Raw genomic sequence first — 16,384 nt, forward strand, 5'->3', positions numbered from 1 at the left:
TACTCAACCTGCCAGTTGTAGCTCAAATTTCCTGATTTGAACTGGGTCTCCACTCACATTTATGTAGAAGTTATTTGCCATCCTCCTGACAAGCCATAGGGTAAATGATTCTTTTGCCCAGTACTTTTCAATTATGGGAATGGGGGTTAAAAAATCTATTGGTTTCCCAAGTGACCTCCAATGGGGTAATGATAGTTTGGCACTGGAAATACGTGGCCTCTGTAGTTTGAGAACCAAACTGGGAAAGCTAGGATAGATGTTCAGGCTTTGAAAACACCAGCTATCTTTTGTTTGTTTGTGTCTACATTTGCATTGAGATAAACAGCTCTCAGAAGAAGAAAATGCAATTTGTTTAAGTATTTCAGCCAAAGAACAGCAATTATAAAAATAAGGCACTCCTTTCCCTACCTTCCAAGCATTTGCTAGTGTCAATAACTAGGACCTGAGTCCATGTCCCAAGGCTTAAATATCTTCTAACTGGGCCAGTTTGACACTTAGGAGGTTTACTATTATGCATTAGACATTGTGAAATGTTACAAACATTTTCTAAGTAGAGTTTTTTTTTGTCCCATTGACTAAGGAATAGTCACATGCAATGATGTCACACTGCAGTGATGTTGTAGACTCCTCCTTGAGATTTGAGCTGCTTCATGCTCTAACTGCAGAGTATAATCAGTGGATAGCAGAACATCAATTTTAGAATTTTTAGTCACAAGATATCCATACAGTTCAGTGGCACCCTTTTAAACATCTACAGCTTCTCACTTGTCAGAAATTGTGTTGCCTTAATAAATCACATGAAAAATCCTTAATGGTATTTTAATGGCATTGCACTGAGCATGCATTGTTTCTAGGGAAAAAACCCCTAAAACCCTCAAAAACTTGGTGATCTAAAAGTGTATGCCAGGAAGGACAACCCTGTAGCTACAACTCACAGTAGCTTCTTCTGATGTTGGCATTGACAAAACAAAAGGGACTCTTCTTTGATGTAACAAAGATTTCCATGAGTTCATCAGAACATACAGAACCAAAAGTGTCTTTTATGTAAAAAAAAGTCTGCCATATATAAGCTATTGTAAAGAATCAATTTTAAGGGCTTAATGAAATAAATTTCTTTCATGAAAGATAAATTTCGGATAAATTTAAAAGTGTAATATAAAGATTGTTTGTTTTGTGTCTGTTACTGAAAAAGTTCTGCTAATATAATAAAAAAAAGCCTACATAGTTTTTTCTTCCTTTTACTTTTCATGTTTTCTATATTTTAATTTTTGCACTTTCTCTCCAAAAAGCAGCTTAAATATTGGACCACAATTACACTTGTGAACAACCCAAATTGTTGCAATCTAGTGGTTCAATGCAGACTGCTGTGTTCAAAGACAGCAGATGGACCCTATATGAAACACTTCCCTGAAAATCTAGTCATCTCAGGCAAAGGCTATTTTGAATTTTATAACCTAAATAGTGCCAGACCACCACTCAGATGAGAAATATGCAAAGAAAAAACCAGAAGATATTTTAAGGAGCTGTAGTGTGGGGACACAGTAAATTTGGGTTTAGGACTTCCAGTATCAGATCAGAAGTTGGCAGTCACACACTTTAAAATATTTGGGAAAAAATCCTCATGCTTTTAGCTGAATTTGAAACAATCTTAACTCTGTGCAGGTGGCACTTGGGCATGTATTGATTCTGTCAGAACACATCATCAGCCAGTCCTCAGCTGCTTGTTATTTTGTCATCTGCAGGTTGCTGTTGCCCGTTGCCTCCCTCCTCATATGCTGAAGAAAGTGAAGAAACTCAGGACGATCTCAGGAACAGATATGGGTTTCTATCCGCAAAGAAACACACTATAAGTCACGTGCACTGTTTGTATTTCCCTAAACCTGTCTGCCAAAATTCAGCCTGGTCCCAGGTTGTCAGCATACATCATGAAAAAGTTTACAATGCCATTTCTATGTGGATATCACAGGATAGACACCAAAGAGAACTGAAGCAGTGCAGGGACGGAGTTTTGAAGTGTGACTACAAGAAAGGAACAGATAACTTGATGCAATAGGGTGCTGCTGGTTCCTGAGGTGGCCAGCTCATCCAAAGAAAGTGGGTAAAATGAGATCTTGAGAGCAGACTTCAAACTGAAACTTTGAGCCTAAATGCACCCTTATCAAAAAATAAAAAAGAATTCAAGGATTGTGAGGGGACTGTCCCAGTGGCAGCAGCTGAATGGTAGATGGGTAAATGGACAGTACCTTCTCTGTCCTTGAGTGTTGTTTACAGGAGAATGTCAAAATTTAAAAAAAACAACAACAACAAAAAAACTCAAAAAAACCCCTTGCCTCTGGCTCAAGTAAAGGAGCCATTATAAGAGCTCTCTTCTGCTTGCATTTTTTTATTTGTTTGCTTTATTTCTTTTGTGGGGTGCTCCAGTTTTCTGGGCATGTCTCCAGGGGTTGTGTGCTTTGCCAAGCGGCTGCTTCACATTCTCAAGCAGGCAACATCCTGGTTCCACCCTATCCTTAACAGGGTGTGCTCACACACCCTCATCTACCGTCAAGAATGCTTTATTTCAGATAGATGTCTGGTGAAGAGAAATTAGACTAAATCTGCATTTCTCCCACGAACTGACCTTATTTAGTGTACCAGCACCTACAAATATGAGCTGTAGCTTGACACAGCAGTGTTGGAGAGATCCCAGAAGAAGAGATACCCCCGAGATGTGCACAGGCTCTTTCCACAGTCAGATTCACAGGCATCATTTGCTGTTGGTGCATTGTGGCGTAGTTTGACTTGAGTGACAAGGGACTTCAGCTGATTAGAAACTACATGGATCACTGTCACATTCTCTAGCAGGGCAGAGATTTCACCTGTGGACCATCACCCACAGACACTGTCTCCAGGGCTGGCCCAGACAGGGAAGGAAAAAACCAAAGATGCAGTTTCTAAACAGAAAGAAAAATAGTTACTTATTTGTGTAATAGAGGAGAACTGCTTAAATTTTACAATACTGCCCCGGAACAGGGATGCATAAATCAAGGGAAAGATGTGTAAAAGCCAGGGAGCTGGAGAAAGCAGCTGGGGCGGCAAGGGGAGGGCTCAGCCCGGCAAGCACCCATCCCGTCCCCGGCTCAGAGCTCTGCTCCCAGGCAGCCACGGTCAGCGGCTGGCTCGCTCCCGCAGCCCCCGCTCCCGAGGAGGGGCGAGAACAGCCAGCTTGGTCAGGGGAACGAGTCTTGCTCCGGTGGGTGCCGCGGAACCTTCGCTGCCCGTCCCGGGCCGCCAGCGCTGGGCCGCGGCCGCCGGGCCTGGCTCCCGCCCTCGCTCGGCCGCTGGGCGGCGCTGCGGCAGCGCGGCGCCGGCAGGGGAATGGCGTGTGGGAGGCGCTGGCCCTGGTGGGAAGCTGGGAAAATTGTATGTGTGTATGGAGTATGGAAAGGAAAAAAGAGAAGGGGAGAGGGAGAAGGAGAGGGAGAGGGAGAGGGAGAAGGAGAGGGAGAGGGAGAAGGAGAGGAGAAGGAGAGGAGAGGAGAGGAGAGGAGAGGAGAGGAGAGGAGAGGAGAGGAGAGGAGAGGAGAGGAGAGGAGAGGAGAGGAGAGGAGAGGAGAGGAGAGGAGAGGAGAGGAGAGGAGAGGAGAGGAGAGGAGAGGAGAGGAGAGGAGAGGAGAGGAGAGGAGAGGAGAGGAGAGGAGAGGAGAGGAGAGGAGAGGAGAGGAGAGGAGAGGAGAGGAGAGGAGAGGAGAGGAGAGGAGAGGAGAGGAGAGGAGAGGAGAGGAGAGGAGAGGAGAGGAGAGGAGAGGAGAGGAGAGGAGAGGAGAGGAGAGGAGAGGAGAGGAGAGGAGAGGAGAGGAGAGGAGAGGAGAGGAGAGGAGAGGAGAGGAGAGGAGAGGAGAGGAGAGGAGAGGAGAGGAGAGGAGAGGAGAGGAGAGGAGAGGAGAGGAGAGGAGAGGAGAGGAGAAAGAAAGGAAAAAAGAGAGAAAAGAAAAAAGAAAAGAAAAGAAAAGAAAAGAAAAGAAAAGAAAAGAAAAGAAAAGAAAAGAAAAGAAAAGAAAAGAAAAGAAAAGAAAAGAAAAGAAAAGAAAAGAAAAGAAAAGAAAAGAAAAGAAAAGAAAAGAAAAGAAAAGAAAAGAAAAGAAAAGAAAAGAAAAGAAAAGAAAAGAAATTTTAAAAAATTGGTTTAGGCGCAGAGGGAAGGTTCCGTGGGAGGATGCCGTCCGTGGCGCTACTTGCGGACAGCAGCGAACCCCGGAGGCCCTGTCCCTCTTTCCCCCGGGAGCCCGGGCCGCTGCCGATGCAGCGGCTCCCGAGGGTACTGGAAGCACGTTCGCATGTGGCTCCCACACTGAGGCAGTGCTGGTACTGGAGGGTTTGTCGGGATTCCCACGGGAAGGGCAGAGTGACAGGCGGCACGCAGCTAGGAGGGGCGGCAGAAGGGCAAGGACGCCGCACGGATGAGGAGCAGCATAAAATACAGACAATAAACATTTCAGAAGGATGTTTGTCTGAAATGATGGTAACAAAGGGATTTTAATAATTTATTAATTACTATACGGGGACAGTATATAAGCGGTAGCAGTGACATAGGAAGGGGGTGAAGCTTCAACCAACATAACTGTGCTCCAGTAGAAAACACTTTGAGGGGATTTATTAAGACTCTGCCTCAGTTTTGACTCAAGTTTGCCCAGGATTTTTGCCTATGCACAATATAAACCAAACAAAAGATTTGCAATGGACCTGTTTTGGGAATTTCAATGACTGCCTCAGTTCTGCATCTGGGAGTAAAAGCAAGTGGAGTCACTGGTGTGGAGGAAGAGTAGGTATGCCAAAATGTTCAGAACAACAGCCACAGATACCAGACATTCTAACATCAGAAAACGTGTCAGCACCCCAGAACTTCCTATGAGCTGGCAGAAGTTTGTCGTTAAAACTTGCTTTCAGAAGACCTGGAAATCCAGGGGATCTCCAGGGGGTAGAAAAAAACTTCATAATGAAACAGTATTTGAAAGATACACAGAACAACCCAGGCAATTCTGGCCTTCTGTCCGGCCCTGACATTGCCTGGATTCTGCTGTCTCTGGGCCTGATGGAAGTCCATAGCCTGAAATGTGTGCTGCCCAAAATGACTGTGTTAGTAAATACCAAGAGAAAAGAAATTAAGTTATTTATACTAAGTAACATGGATTTAGAAAAAACAGATTTTGCTGAGATAATCTGGTGCCTTTCTCAGAAGAGTAAGACATTTTCATATAAAGCTGCTAGATGCATGAGGCTTTAGTTTTGTGCAGCTCTTTGTTGGAGAGGTTATAGTATATCAGTATATCAGTTCACAATCCAGTGGTTAACTCTATCTTAATGTTAAACAATCATTGTTCAGTATCATTCATTGTTCAGAGGTATTAACTAGTGAAGCTCCACCTAGATTTTCTCCTGGCTATTTTCCATTTCGATCTGTGGTACAGAAAAAAAGCCCATAAACTCACCCTATGGCAACAGACCTGAGGAACAGAAATGAAAATAGGCCACTGATGTAATCAGATGGTAAACAAAAAGCAAGCATATAATATGCTACCCTATTACAGGTAAACATGAATCTCTATATTTCAGAACAGAGAATGAAGGCCAAAACAATTAAGATGGGAAACTATGCTTTGAAGCAGTGGCTCTGGAAAAGACTCACAAAAGAGGGACACAGCAACTAAATAGAAATTCCCACTGAAAGGGGATCTAGAGGTATAAGGAAACCTTTAGATGTACAGGCAAGTGAGTTCTTGAGTTGGGCTAAGGAAGATTTTGAGATTTGTTACTAATCCTGCCATTATGCGGAAATATCGGGTCTAGTTCTCCTATGTTTGGGTCTGGGAGGATGTTGTCACATTAGTGGGGGGAGAGGTCAGTGTCATTTTGCTATGTTAGACCCAAAGCACACATTAAGGAGCTCCTAATGGTCCAGGGACTTCTCTTATAGACAAGAAAATGGTGCAATGCAGCAAACAGAATGCTGACATTTGTTGAAAGCAAGGCTTTTTATATCTGAAAGACTGATTTCTGGTTGTTATCAAGCATAACTTTCCTGGAACTGAAACCATTCAATACAACTGAATTTTTCTTCTATATGGAAGTAAATACCTTTGAGGTCAAGCTTTCCAGCTTCTGCCTGTGACTGGGAACAAAATTATGTCCCATAGGATAGTTATCTGAAACAGGAAAACCTTATGTGCTTCTGAGTATAAATTTAAGGCTATTTATTTTACTGGACTTCTGAAAATAGCAAATTAAATCATAGAATCATTAAGTTTGGAAAATACCACTAAGATAATTTAGTAAAGCCATCAACCCAGCACTTTCAAATCTGCCTTCATTCTTTTTGCAAGGGTTTCTTCAACTTCAAGCACCCTTTTCTCTGCCCTCATATTTTGCTCTTGGACTGCTTTTATGCAGAGCAGCCAATGTCAACACTTGCCTGTGTCCCTGTGTGAGGGTTTATGTATTTGCAAGTTGCCTGAATCTTAACACCTCACTGCTGTGTTATTTCTTTTCATTTTAGTGATAGCAGCACAGTGAATGCAACTAGGAGGCTGAAAGTGCCTAAAAGTGTCCTTTGTTTTTTACTGAGCCACTGTGCAGTTGCTTACTGACAACAGAAAAAAGGGACAACTGGAGAGCACCCACTCCAACCCCCTGCTCAGGACAGGGCCGATTTAACACGTGCTACTCTGTGTCTTTTCCAGTCAGTTGTAAATATGCCAAGGTATGAGATTCCTCAGTACCTCCAGGCAACCAGTGCTTGAAAGGGTTTTCTACCCCCCTGTAATGTTGTGACGGAATTTCCATTCTTGTTCCCTGATAGGCAAGTAAGTGTCAACTAGTGTTTACAGGGAAGGCAGTATGCTTGCTGGTAATGCGATGAAGGACAAACGGAGGGAGGTGGCATTTACATTCTTCAGCTTGCTCTTGGTCTTAGTGGTTGCTCCGCAACTCGTCTTCAGTGAAACCAGATAAGATTTGAGTAGCAACTTGTTCTCTCAGTCAGCAGGCAGTTAAATGACCAGGTAGTTGACCAAAGTGTTTGATGAAGTCAAAGCAGATTCTGTTTTGACCAGTCCTTTAATGAGCATTGTGTTTACCTGCCTCCATTTCATGTCCATCCTCTCATGCCAGTTTTAGTGATTTCTGGTTCCCTCCTTAGTTGCGTCTCTTGAAAGATTTTTTTAAACTATTCCCAATATCTGTCTGTTTTCACCTCTGACTTGCTGATAACACTGGACTTCTTCCTCGAGTCTTCACCTCACAAGTGATATGCCTTTTCTCCTACCTTCAACTTAATTTGGAACTGAAAAGTTCAAAGTCTTGTGATTTTCAAGTTTACTTGTGCATAATGTTCACGTTCCTGGTGCTGATGATTATAGCAGATGGACACAGCACCCAAGCACCAAGGGTATACTGTCTGGGAACACTAAAAGTTGCCACCACAGCTGGAGCCACCATCTGTAAGACATCACACATCTCATTTGGTACCTTAGGAAAAGTGTTACTCTCAGATGGTCTCTTGAGGAGGTTCCTGCTGAGAAAGACAACAGCATGCCTTATTTTAATTTGAGGGTGTCAAAACCCAAGAAAATCTTTGGACTTTCAACTACAAAACGTTATGTAAAATTGAACTTACTTATGAGGAAAAACCTTCCTCACAGGCTAGAGAAAATAAAACAAACAAAACCCAAAACCAAACAAGACAAAAACAAAAGCCCAATCAACTAACAACCAAAAAGCAAAGGAGGGCAGGAATACCATATAAATTCATAGGTTGCTAAACATCACGAGTGAACATACTAACAGACTTAAATTACTTCTTGTTAATTCAGATGAACAAATACTCTTTAAACAAACTGGAAAAGCCAGAGGAATTTGTTTTGCATAACTTGGATCTGCCCTTTCTCTGGAACATGGGCCATTCTATACAATAAACACATAATAAAGGAAATGAATAGAGATTAACCCACAGCATTTAAAAAGTCCCGGTTTTATAGCCCTCAGGATTTTCTTGCTCTTTTTGGCTGAACAGCAGCTGTTTTGGGAACTGCTTCTAACCAGCAGAGCAAGCAGGCAGGTTTCCTTCCCTGCAGACAGCAATCACAATCCTGTCTGTTTCACCATCAGGAGGTACCAAGAAACTGGTACAAAAAAGCAACATGCAAATAAAACATGACCTGAAAATACACATTGCAGTCATGAGGATCCAAACATGTCTGATCTGGGACTTGGGGCTGTAAATTGGCTGTTGTGGACTCTATGCAGGGAGTTTGTGCAGCAGCCTTCCCTGCTGGCCAACTCACATAAAAATCCCATCCCAGATTGCTTTCAAAATGTTAGTAGGACTCTCCACCAATTCTCTTTCACTGATGCCACAAGAAGACATACAGAAATCAAAAAACTACAGCAAGTTGTTAGCAAAGGTAACAAATTCACTGTGCATTTTTTAGTACCATGTGCTTGAGATATATACAGGTGTTTGAGGTAATACAGTAAAAGACAGAAAATTACATTAATTTGATGAAACAGCTGATTTCCCTGAGACACAGATGAATCTAACTCTGTATTAAATCCAGTAATTTTGTGAGACAGTAGCCTAAATTAATCTCCCATGAAAGTTACACACAGAGAAAAAGAAGGAAACAGAAGATGGGTAGTTGGACAAAAGTATTTGTAATTAATACATTGTAACTCACAAACAAATTTATTTTTGCAACGAGATTTGTAGTCAAATAGATATTGCAGCATTCAACTTGATTTGTTTTCTTTTTCTCTTTTGTTGGAGAAACAGGAGAAACGGCTGGGAGATGAGTAACTAAAGTATTTTAGGTCTGCACACCTGCAGAGTGCAGGTTGAGACACCTCAATGTCAAGACCCTGGAAGCTTCCCAAGAGAGGGATGGTAGCTATCCAACAAGTTTCTGAAGCTCTGTGGGAAACCTTCACTGTGGAAAACCCAGCTGCTGGCAGGTCACACCCCATGGCACACGTCCATTTTTCTTTCTGTGCTTCAAGAGAATTGAGCCAAGCGCTCTCTGCATCCACGTATCTCCATAATTTTTTCTGGAAAAGATGGAGATCTTATAAATAGGGGAGCAGATATCTGTGTAGGCAATGTTTGTCTCCACAAGACCAAGACAGCATTTGACCCAGTTAAGATACAGTGAATGCTGGACTGAGTTCCCTTACTGAGAAGGGAGTCTTGATCTACCATGATGTGTGGGGAGCCAGTAGGGAAACTGAGACAGGAGTGAAATTCTGTTACATCTGGCAGCTTCACAAGCCCAGCAACTTTACCATAGGTTGCTTCAAGTATGAAATTTTGCTGTGTAAAGGGAGCAGTGACAAATCCATGAATAGTTAGGTCTTGTGCAGTCTTATCTACCTCACCTTAAAAGTATTTTCCATTTGTAAGAGCCACAAACACATCTGTGACTTTCTGGCAAAAACAAAACAAAGTCACAAACCAAAATGAAAATTTGATACCCTTGATAGATAAACCTGCATAGGTAGTGCAAAACATGAAAAATCCTTTGCACTACAAATATTACACTTAGGCCATGGGTGACATTCCACTAAAGATATGGGTGCTGTAGTTGTGAGATGACTGTTTTTCACCTCTAAAATTACCAATTTCCATGTTTTGACTCCAGTATGGATCCAGGGCCACTTTCTCTGCTATTGTTAACATCTAGTTCATAAGCAGCACCTCTTATGCACTGCAAATATCTGTTTAAGAAAAGGGCAGCAAAAATAAAGTAGCAAAGGAACTAATTGCCATTTCCCAGCTGGATCAAAAATAAATATCCTGACAAATGTCAACCAACGCTAATGAGGTAATGAGGTCAAATTGAATGGAACTCTGAGCAACCTGGTCTAGTGGAAGTTGTCCCTGCCAATGGCAGGGTGTTGGAACTAGATGATCTTTAATGTCCCTTCCAACCCAAACTGTTAGTCTATGATTCTTTACCAACTTTGATAGAAGTCTCTTCTCTTACTGATAACAACTACAGTAAACTTAGCAAATTTGGAATTTAAAAAACTAACCATTGAGCTTTACTCTTCAAACCATGTCAGTGCCATGGGGGAGGGGGGGAGGGGGAGGAGGAACCTTCCACCTCTGTAAGCTCTAAATGTAAATGTTTATATGAAACTGCAACTTATCTTTTTGCTGTATATGACTAACTAGCCAGGGGACTCACAGCCAGCCTGTGAGTGGTTCTGTCGTGCAAGTCAAATGGTGAACAACAGGGAGAATTTTTTTATATCCCTGTGGTAAATTACCAGGTGATCCCAAGGAGACAGTCTGCATTCCCCCAGTATTGGTGGTGTGTGATTGTATAGTCTAACCTAGGTATCTAAACTCTCTCAAAAGTCAATGAGAACAAGAGAAGAGGGATTGCCTTTTGAAGGTGTTCATTTAAGAATGGGATGAAACTGCCAAGTCATTTTCACTGTCTATAAATAAAGATAGATTAGATCTCAAGTTTTATACCTCTAAAAGTTAGGCAAGACTGCCTCCTCTATAAGTAAACCCTATTTAAAAGGATTATATTTCACTCTAGGCTATAAAATAATTTGATTTGAGTAGATTTGATTTGGCAATGGGAATGTGTCAATTAGGAGTAATGGATCTAAGTTTCAGTAGTGTCTCTGAAGGAGCAACCCATGGAGAAAAATCCAGAACAGACTGGAGTATTTTATAGAGTAATCAGTATTATGCATACCTTGTATTATGCATACCCTTTCCATTTTGTTGAGATTGCTTTTCATATGGTCGAGCACTTCAAAAACATCGGAACAATACATAGTATTACTTTTTATTACATACAATTAGCTAAGTAGCCTTGGCAAAATTATTTTTAATAGTATTTCCTGATGAAGAAAACACTAATCTATATCTAGATCTCCCAGGGGAGAAAAACGAGTCTTTGCTCTATGGGCCTCATGAGTATACTAACTATGCATTCAAAGATACATGGAAATTCTTTATAATGTAGTTAAATTGAACAAATCCAATTAACAATCAGAAAACACTTGAATAATTTCAAGCAGTCATCATGCTTTTAATTTCCCTTTTAAAAATTATGGTGATATTGATAACATTTTGTTGTATAGTAAAAAATCTGTCTGTATCTTCTCACTGAAAGAGGTCAAAATGGATTGTGCTAATCACATGGTATATAAAAACCAGGCTCAATTCAAAAACCTGAATTCACAGTGTGATTCATTTTACTCAACTATATTCTAAAGTAATGCACAGATTAGGTAACAAAAATTATTCCTTGATCAATAGCTAATAAAAATGATTCACTGAATGATCAGTGAATTCTGAAAGTGAAATGTGACATCAAAATTTGTATTAAAAAAAAGAAAACATAAAAACGTTGTAGACAGTCAGCTTTGACAAGTGCGCACTTACAGAGTTTTCTGTAACTGATGACATATTTTTTTGCAATATTTGTGGTATTACCAAAAAGGAGTAGTCCTTTTTCACTGCCTTATCTGAAAAAAAAAAAATTTAGAAAATTATGAAGAGACACACTGTCTGTCATTGTAGTTCATTTTGCCTTTAGCTGCCATCCAGGCTGCTGTTAAGGACAGGCTTCCTAGCAAAAGAAATGGCATCCTGCCATGCCTTTCATGATGGATGCTGTACAGTTACCAATCAGTAAACCGGTGCTGACACTACTAAATATTTTATAGAAGCTTCTAAAAAATGGAGACTCTGTTATAGTTTCTAGAGTCAGTGTGACTGAGATCTAAGTGATTGACTGCATGACTTTTCTACAACCATCCTTTTCTTTTTGTGATAATCTCATTAATAGTGGTTAATCTAAATGACCTAAAATCCTATCAAAATCAAAAAGGAATAGAAAGTATATGCCTGTCACTGACTGTGCACTCCTGCTGAATTTCCAGAAAAGCCTGATGATGAGTTGCTCAATTTCTATAGAGTGAGAAATGGAAAGATAAAGCAACTATGTCCTTACTAGTTGTAAGAAACACTCTTGTCTCCTTTATCTTGCTGTGCACTATCGATTTTTTTTGGTAGGTGGTGTGCTAAATATTCATGCTAAAAAAAAGAATGCCAAAATATTTTAAAAACATTACCATGAAATAATAGTGATAGGGAATCCTAGATATGATGACTTGGAATTGGAGTTAAAGCAGTGCCTGAGCATCAGATCTGAATTCAGTTTAGCCTTTTAGCTGACAGCCCTCAGACTGCCTGCATTAAAGAAATCTAATTTTACGTACTTTCACACCCCATCTCCATCTCATGCTTTTTGTTTCATCCTATCCACCTGTTTCACCCATTAGAATAAATGTTTTTGGGGCAATAACTCATTTCATAGATGCCTCGATGTTAAACAGATCAAATTGTATTGGTCCTAATCCTAATTACAATATTACAACTAGGGAAAGGATAATTCACATAAAAATAATAAAGGGGTAAAGTATAATGAACATTAAAAGATCATTGGTGATTCATACAGAAGGATAGATGTTATTTAGAAGGTTCAAACCAGAATTACTCATCAGGATTATGGGTTTCACTTTAGCCCCAAAAAAGAAATCAAAGCAAATCTGCAATCGGATTTTAATGATGACAATACCAGGTCTGTGGAATTCAGACACTTCATTCAGGCAAAATTTAATACCAAAGTTTTCATAGGCTGGATCAACTAAAACATTGACACTAAAACAGGATAGAAATTACTGGGTTTAGTATGTATGAAATCAATAGTTCTCAAATAATAAGAAATTAAAGCAGAGAGTTCTCTTGTGTGACTATTTATTTGTTTCTTTGTGCTTTTTGAAACCTAATTCCTGAGGTTGGATACATCAGATTATCAGTGAATATTTACATGTAACAGGCATAACAACAATAAACACAAGCTGCAGTTCAGAGAATGATCTAAGATGAACTTAAAACTTTTGCTTGTAGGATTGAGAAAAAAGGTTGAAATCTGTTGGAAGTTTGCCTTTATGGCTTGGAAGAGGGAAATGGACTTCCAGAGCACTATATCATAAAGGACCTTATTCCTATTGCTCTCAAACCCAGCAAATATAAAGAAAGTGAAGAGACTTTCACTTACGTGCAGAGTGAATGCAATACACAATGAAGGCTCAGGTCTGAATGACACCTATCAACTTCTGTAGTTCCACTGGGCAGTGGCCTGTCAATCTTTGCACAAAGTGTAGTATCATACAGTGTTCTTATACGGTAGTATACACCTAACAGAATAAAGGTGATGGTATCTTGCCTTGTGAGCATGAAAATGACAAAATCCCAACCTGTGATAGACAATTTTCTTCTATGTTGCCTAGTCAGCTATCAGAAACTGCTGTTTGTTAAACAAAGTGCTTTTTTTTATGCTGCCTCTTCACCTCAGTATTAATTGACCTTTATTCCCAAAGTGAGTCTCTAATTGCTGTGTGACTGCACATCTGCTGTCAATAATTCCAAATTATTGACTTCAATTTCTTACTGCTTGAAGTTGTGCTTTCTTTTTCCCTCAAATGTCCTTTTGTTCTTGATGCCATCATGTTCCCCTAACTGTGTGGTCCCTCCTTTATTTCACTCCAGCAGCTGCTTTGGCATTCTGCGTCTTGTGTTTCAGATACATGAGTGCCTCTGCACATTTGTGTTGTGAATATTATGGCTTCAAACCCTGAAAGACTTCTATGTCCCAAAACGTTCTCTTTGCAGATTTTATCCTGCCATCTGATGTGCAATATGGCCCACAGATGGTACAGATGAAACCACCCGACAAGCTGTAAATGTTGATAGTCAAAATAAGAAGTTAGAAGAAAACATATAATTAATGTCTCTTCCTTTTCAAAAAAGCAAAACAAAAATAAGTCCAAATGGGAAAAGAGTTACTGCATTAAAGCTACCAGAATAATTCTCACTCATCCAGTACATATCTCTAATTAAATTCAAACACAAATTTAGAAGGAAGTCTAGACTGCAATTACTGGGATCAATTTAGATATAATTAAGCAATCTGAGTTAGAGTTATCATAAGCTATAGCGTAATATTATACAGGCACCTTGATATGCTTTCAAATCTCTCACAAACCTTTAATAACATTAATAGTTACTATCTAAATGTGTCCAGAGCCACATGGCAACATTATCTCAAAAGGACTGACATTACTTAATTCTATTATATTTGTGTGTAATGTCAGCAGCAGAGCTGACATACACAACATAAAAATGTACCACTTAGAACTGGCTAAGTGACAAAGTTTTATTCTAAAACCTGACATGCTTTGATAAACTCCCGTAAACTCTGATTCAACTAAATTTTAAGCTACCTGTTTTTAAGGGCCGTGTTATTAGCAACTTTATCAATACAGAGATACCAAAGTGTTTAGACTAATGGAGGTAACTTGTCTTCAGGTAATTCACAGCAGAAGCCCAGCTCTAAGCAATTAAAGCATGTGAATAGCCCTCTCAAAGACAACTGATGTAGCTATTCACATAAAATTTGAATGAAATCAGAATCAAAGTAGCCAGCGAACAATGCAGTTGGAAAGCTTTATTTGGCAGGTGCCTTGGTTTTGAACATTAAATGAATCTAGCCTTTTTCTGCCTTGGCTATAGCCATGAATTCCAGACCTTCCTTACATTTATTCTCCTACCACAGTTGTTCTCATTTCTGGACCAAGCAGCATTTTTGCAGTGTCACACTGTTGCTGTGCCTCAACTTTCTCTAAGGGGTATGGACAGTTATTTCCCCTCCCACTTTTTGATGGGAAGTATGCTGGAACTGAGTGTTTTAACCAGCAAGTACAAAAGAAAAGGATGTGAGAAAAGTACTGGACTTATTTTTCTCTATGGCACACTGCAGCAGGTTCCTATCAAAAAATGAACAAACACTACCAATTTTTTGTCACTGCACATTTTTTTTTTTCCTCTGGTGTTGAAGCAGAAAGACAAAACACTTTTATCATAGCATAGGGTTGAGTCCTATGGTCCTAAGAGATGAGAAAAACTTTTTGAAAAGCTCTCAAGAAATATGTCCTGTGAAAAGTGAAAATGGACATGGTTCATATGTTTGCTTAATCAATCCAAGGCAGAAGGAAGGAAATGCAAAATATTTTTTCCCAGTTCAATGGATATTTATCCTAGGAGCACTTGGCTATATTTCTAGTCTGCTTCCCATGCTCCTGCCATGTCTGACTTTCATTTTTGTACATACCAAGAACCCAAACCTGCTTCTTCCCCACCCACTTGGACACAATTTACAGATCTAAGTGTTCCAGATCCTTCTGTTTCCAATCTCTCCAACACAATCAGACCCCCTCATCTTTACCCACCTCAATTAAATATCAGACACAGTATCAGTTCAATATTATATCAGACACAAATATATGCAGAGTGCTCTTCTGTTCGCCTCCAGCAACCTCCTAGCATGCTAATTCCCTTCAGCTTCTACTTCAGCACTCCTGGACCAGCTCCATTGCTAACTAAACTCAAACACAACATGAGGTGAACCTTCCACCCAAATTTCAGCTCTGCCCACAGCTCTGACCAGCGTGCACTGCAGAGCCGTCTCTTACAGGGCAGATTGCACTCCCACTGCCATCTTCTGCTCTACCGGCCACCGAGCCACGCTGGACATCCGATGGAGTTTTGACGTTTCCTAGCTTGGCTCCTCTCAGTGCCCCTTCCCTCACAGACTGGCAGTATCCCAGTTCGCTCCGTTCTCACCGAGTCTCGGTCGCTACGTCCCGAACCTCACTGCTCTCCACCTGCCTCCTCCCCTAACTCATGTCCACACTAGCCCCCGTTCCATCACCTCAGTCCCTGACACGACGCTGGCACCCCCTTCCCATCCCGCCGCCCCGGAGCACGGGCGGGGACGGTGCCGCCGGACACCCCCGCACCTGAGCGCGGCACTGCCACGGGCACCGCCCGCTCCCCGCGCCCGCCGCCCCCCGACCCCGATCGCTGACAGAGCAGGAGGGGCGGCACCTGCGGGTCCGCCCCATTCTCCTCCCCTCGCCTCCCCTCCCCTCCTCTCGCCGATAGAGAGAGAGAGAGACCGAGACCCGGGGGGAGGGAGAGAGAAAGAGACGGTGGCACTGGGGGCGCCGGGAGGGACTGCCTGAGCGCAGTGCTCGGTGTGAGGGGGGAATTAAAAAACCAAAACCAAACCCCCACAGTTTCGAATATTTAAATTTAAACAAAAAAGTGAGGGAGGTGTAGAAGGAGAGTGCTTCAACTTTTTCTCTCTCTGCCCAGCAAGGTAAGGGAGCCGCACGGGGCTTTGCTTCGCTTTCTCGCCGGTTTCTGGGAGGGCACAAAGGTAGCGGGATGGGGCGGCGGCGGCATCTCCCCTGGCGGAGTCGC

At 41.4% G+C, this 16,384-nt stretch overlaps 1 protein-coding gene across 11 annotated transcripts in view; it reads left to right on the plus strand.

Annotated features, from left to right (window-relative positions):
* Positions 1–16,037: 16,037 nt before the first annotated feature.
* Positions 16,038–16,384, plus strand: part of GREB1L (GREB1 like retinoic acid receptor coactivator) — a 132,151-nt gene continuing 131,804 nt past the window's right edge. For 8 of the 11 annotated variants that reach the window (XM_072924558.1, XM_072924559.1, XM_072924556.1 and 5 more), the window contains exon 1: positions 16,038–16,280. The gene's annotated coding sequence lies outside the window, so the exon portion shown is untranslated. The remainder of the gene's footprint in view (positions 16,281–16,384) is intronic. The other 3 variants (XM_030266072.4, XM_030266073.4, XM_030266074.4) reach the window with 1 other exon arrangement.

The sequence above is a fragment of the Taeniopygia guttata genome, chromosome 2, assembly GCF_048771995.1.
Source record: "Taeniopygia guttata chromosome 2, bTaeGut7.mat, whole genome shotgun sequence".
In the NCBI taxonomy this organism is placed as follows: Eukaryota; Metazoa; Chordata; class Aves; order Passeriformes; family Estrildidae; genus Taeniopygia; species Taeniopygia guttata.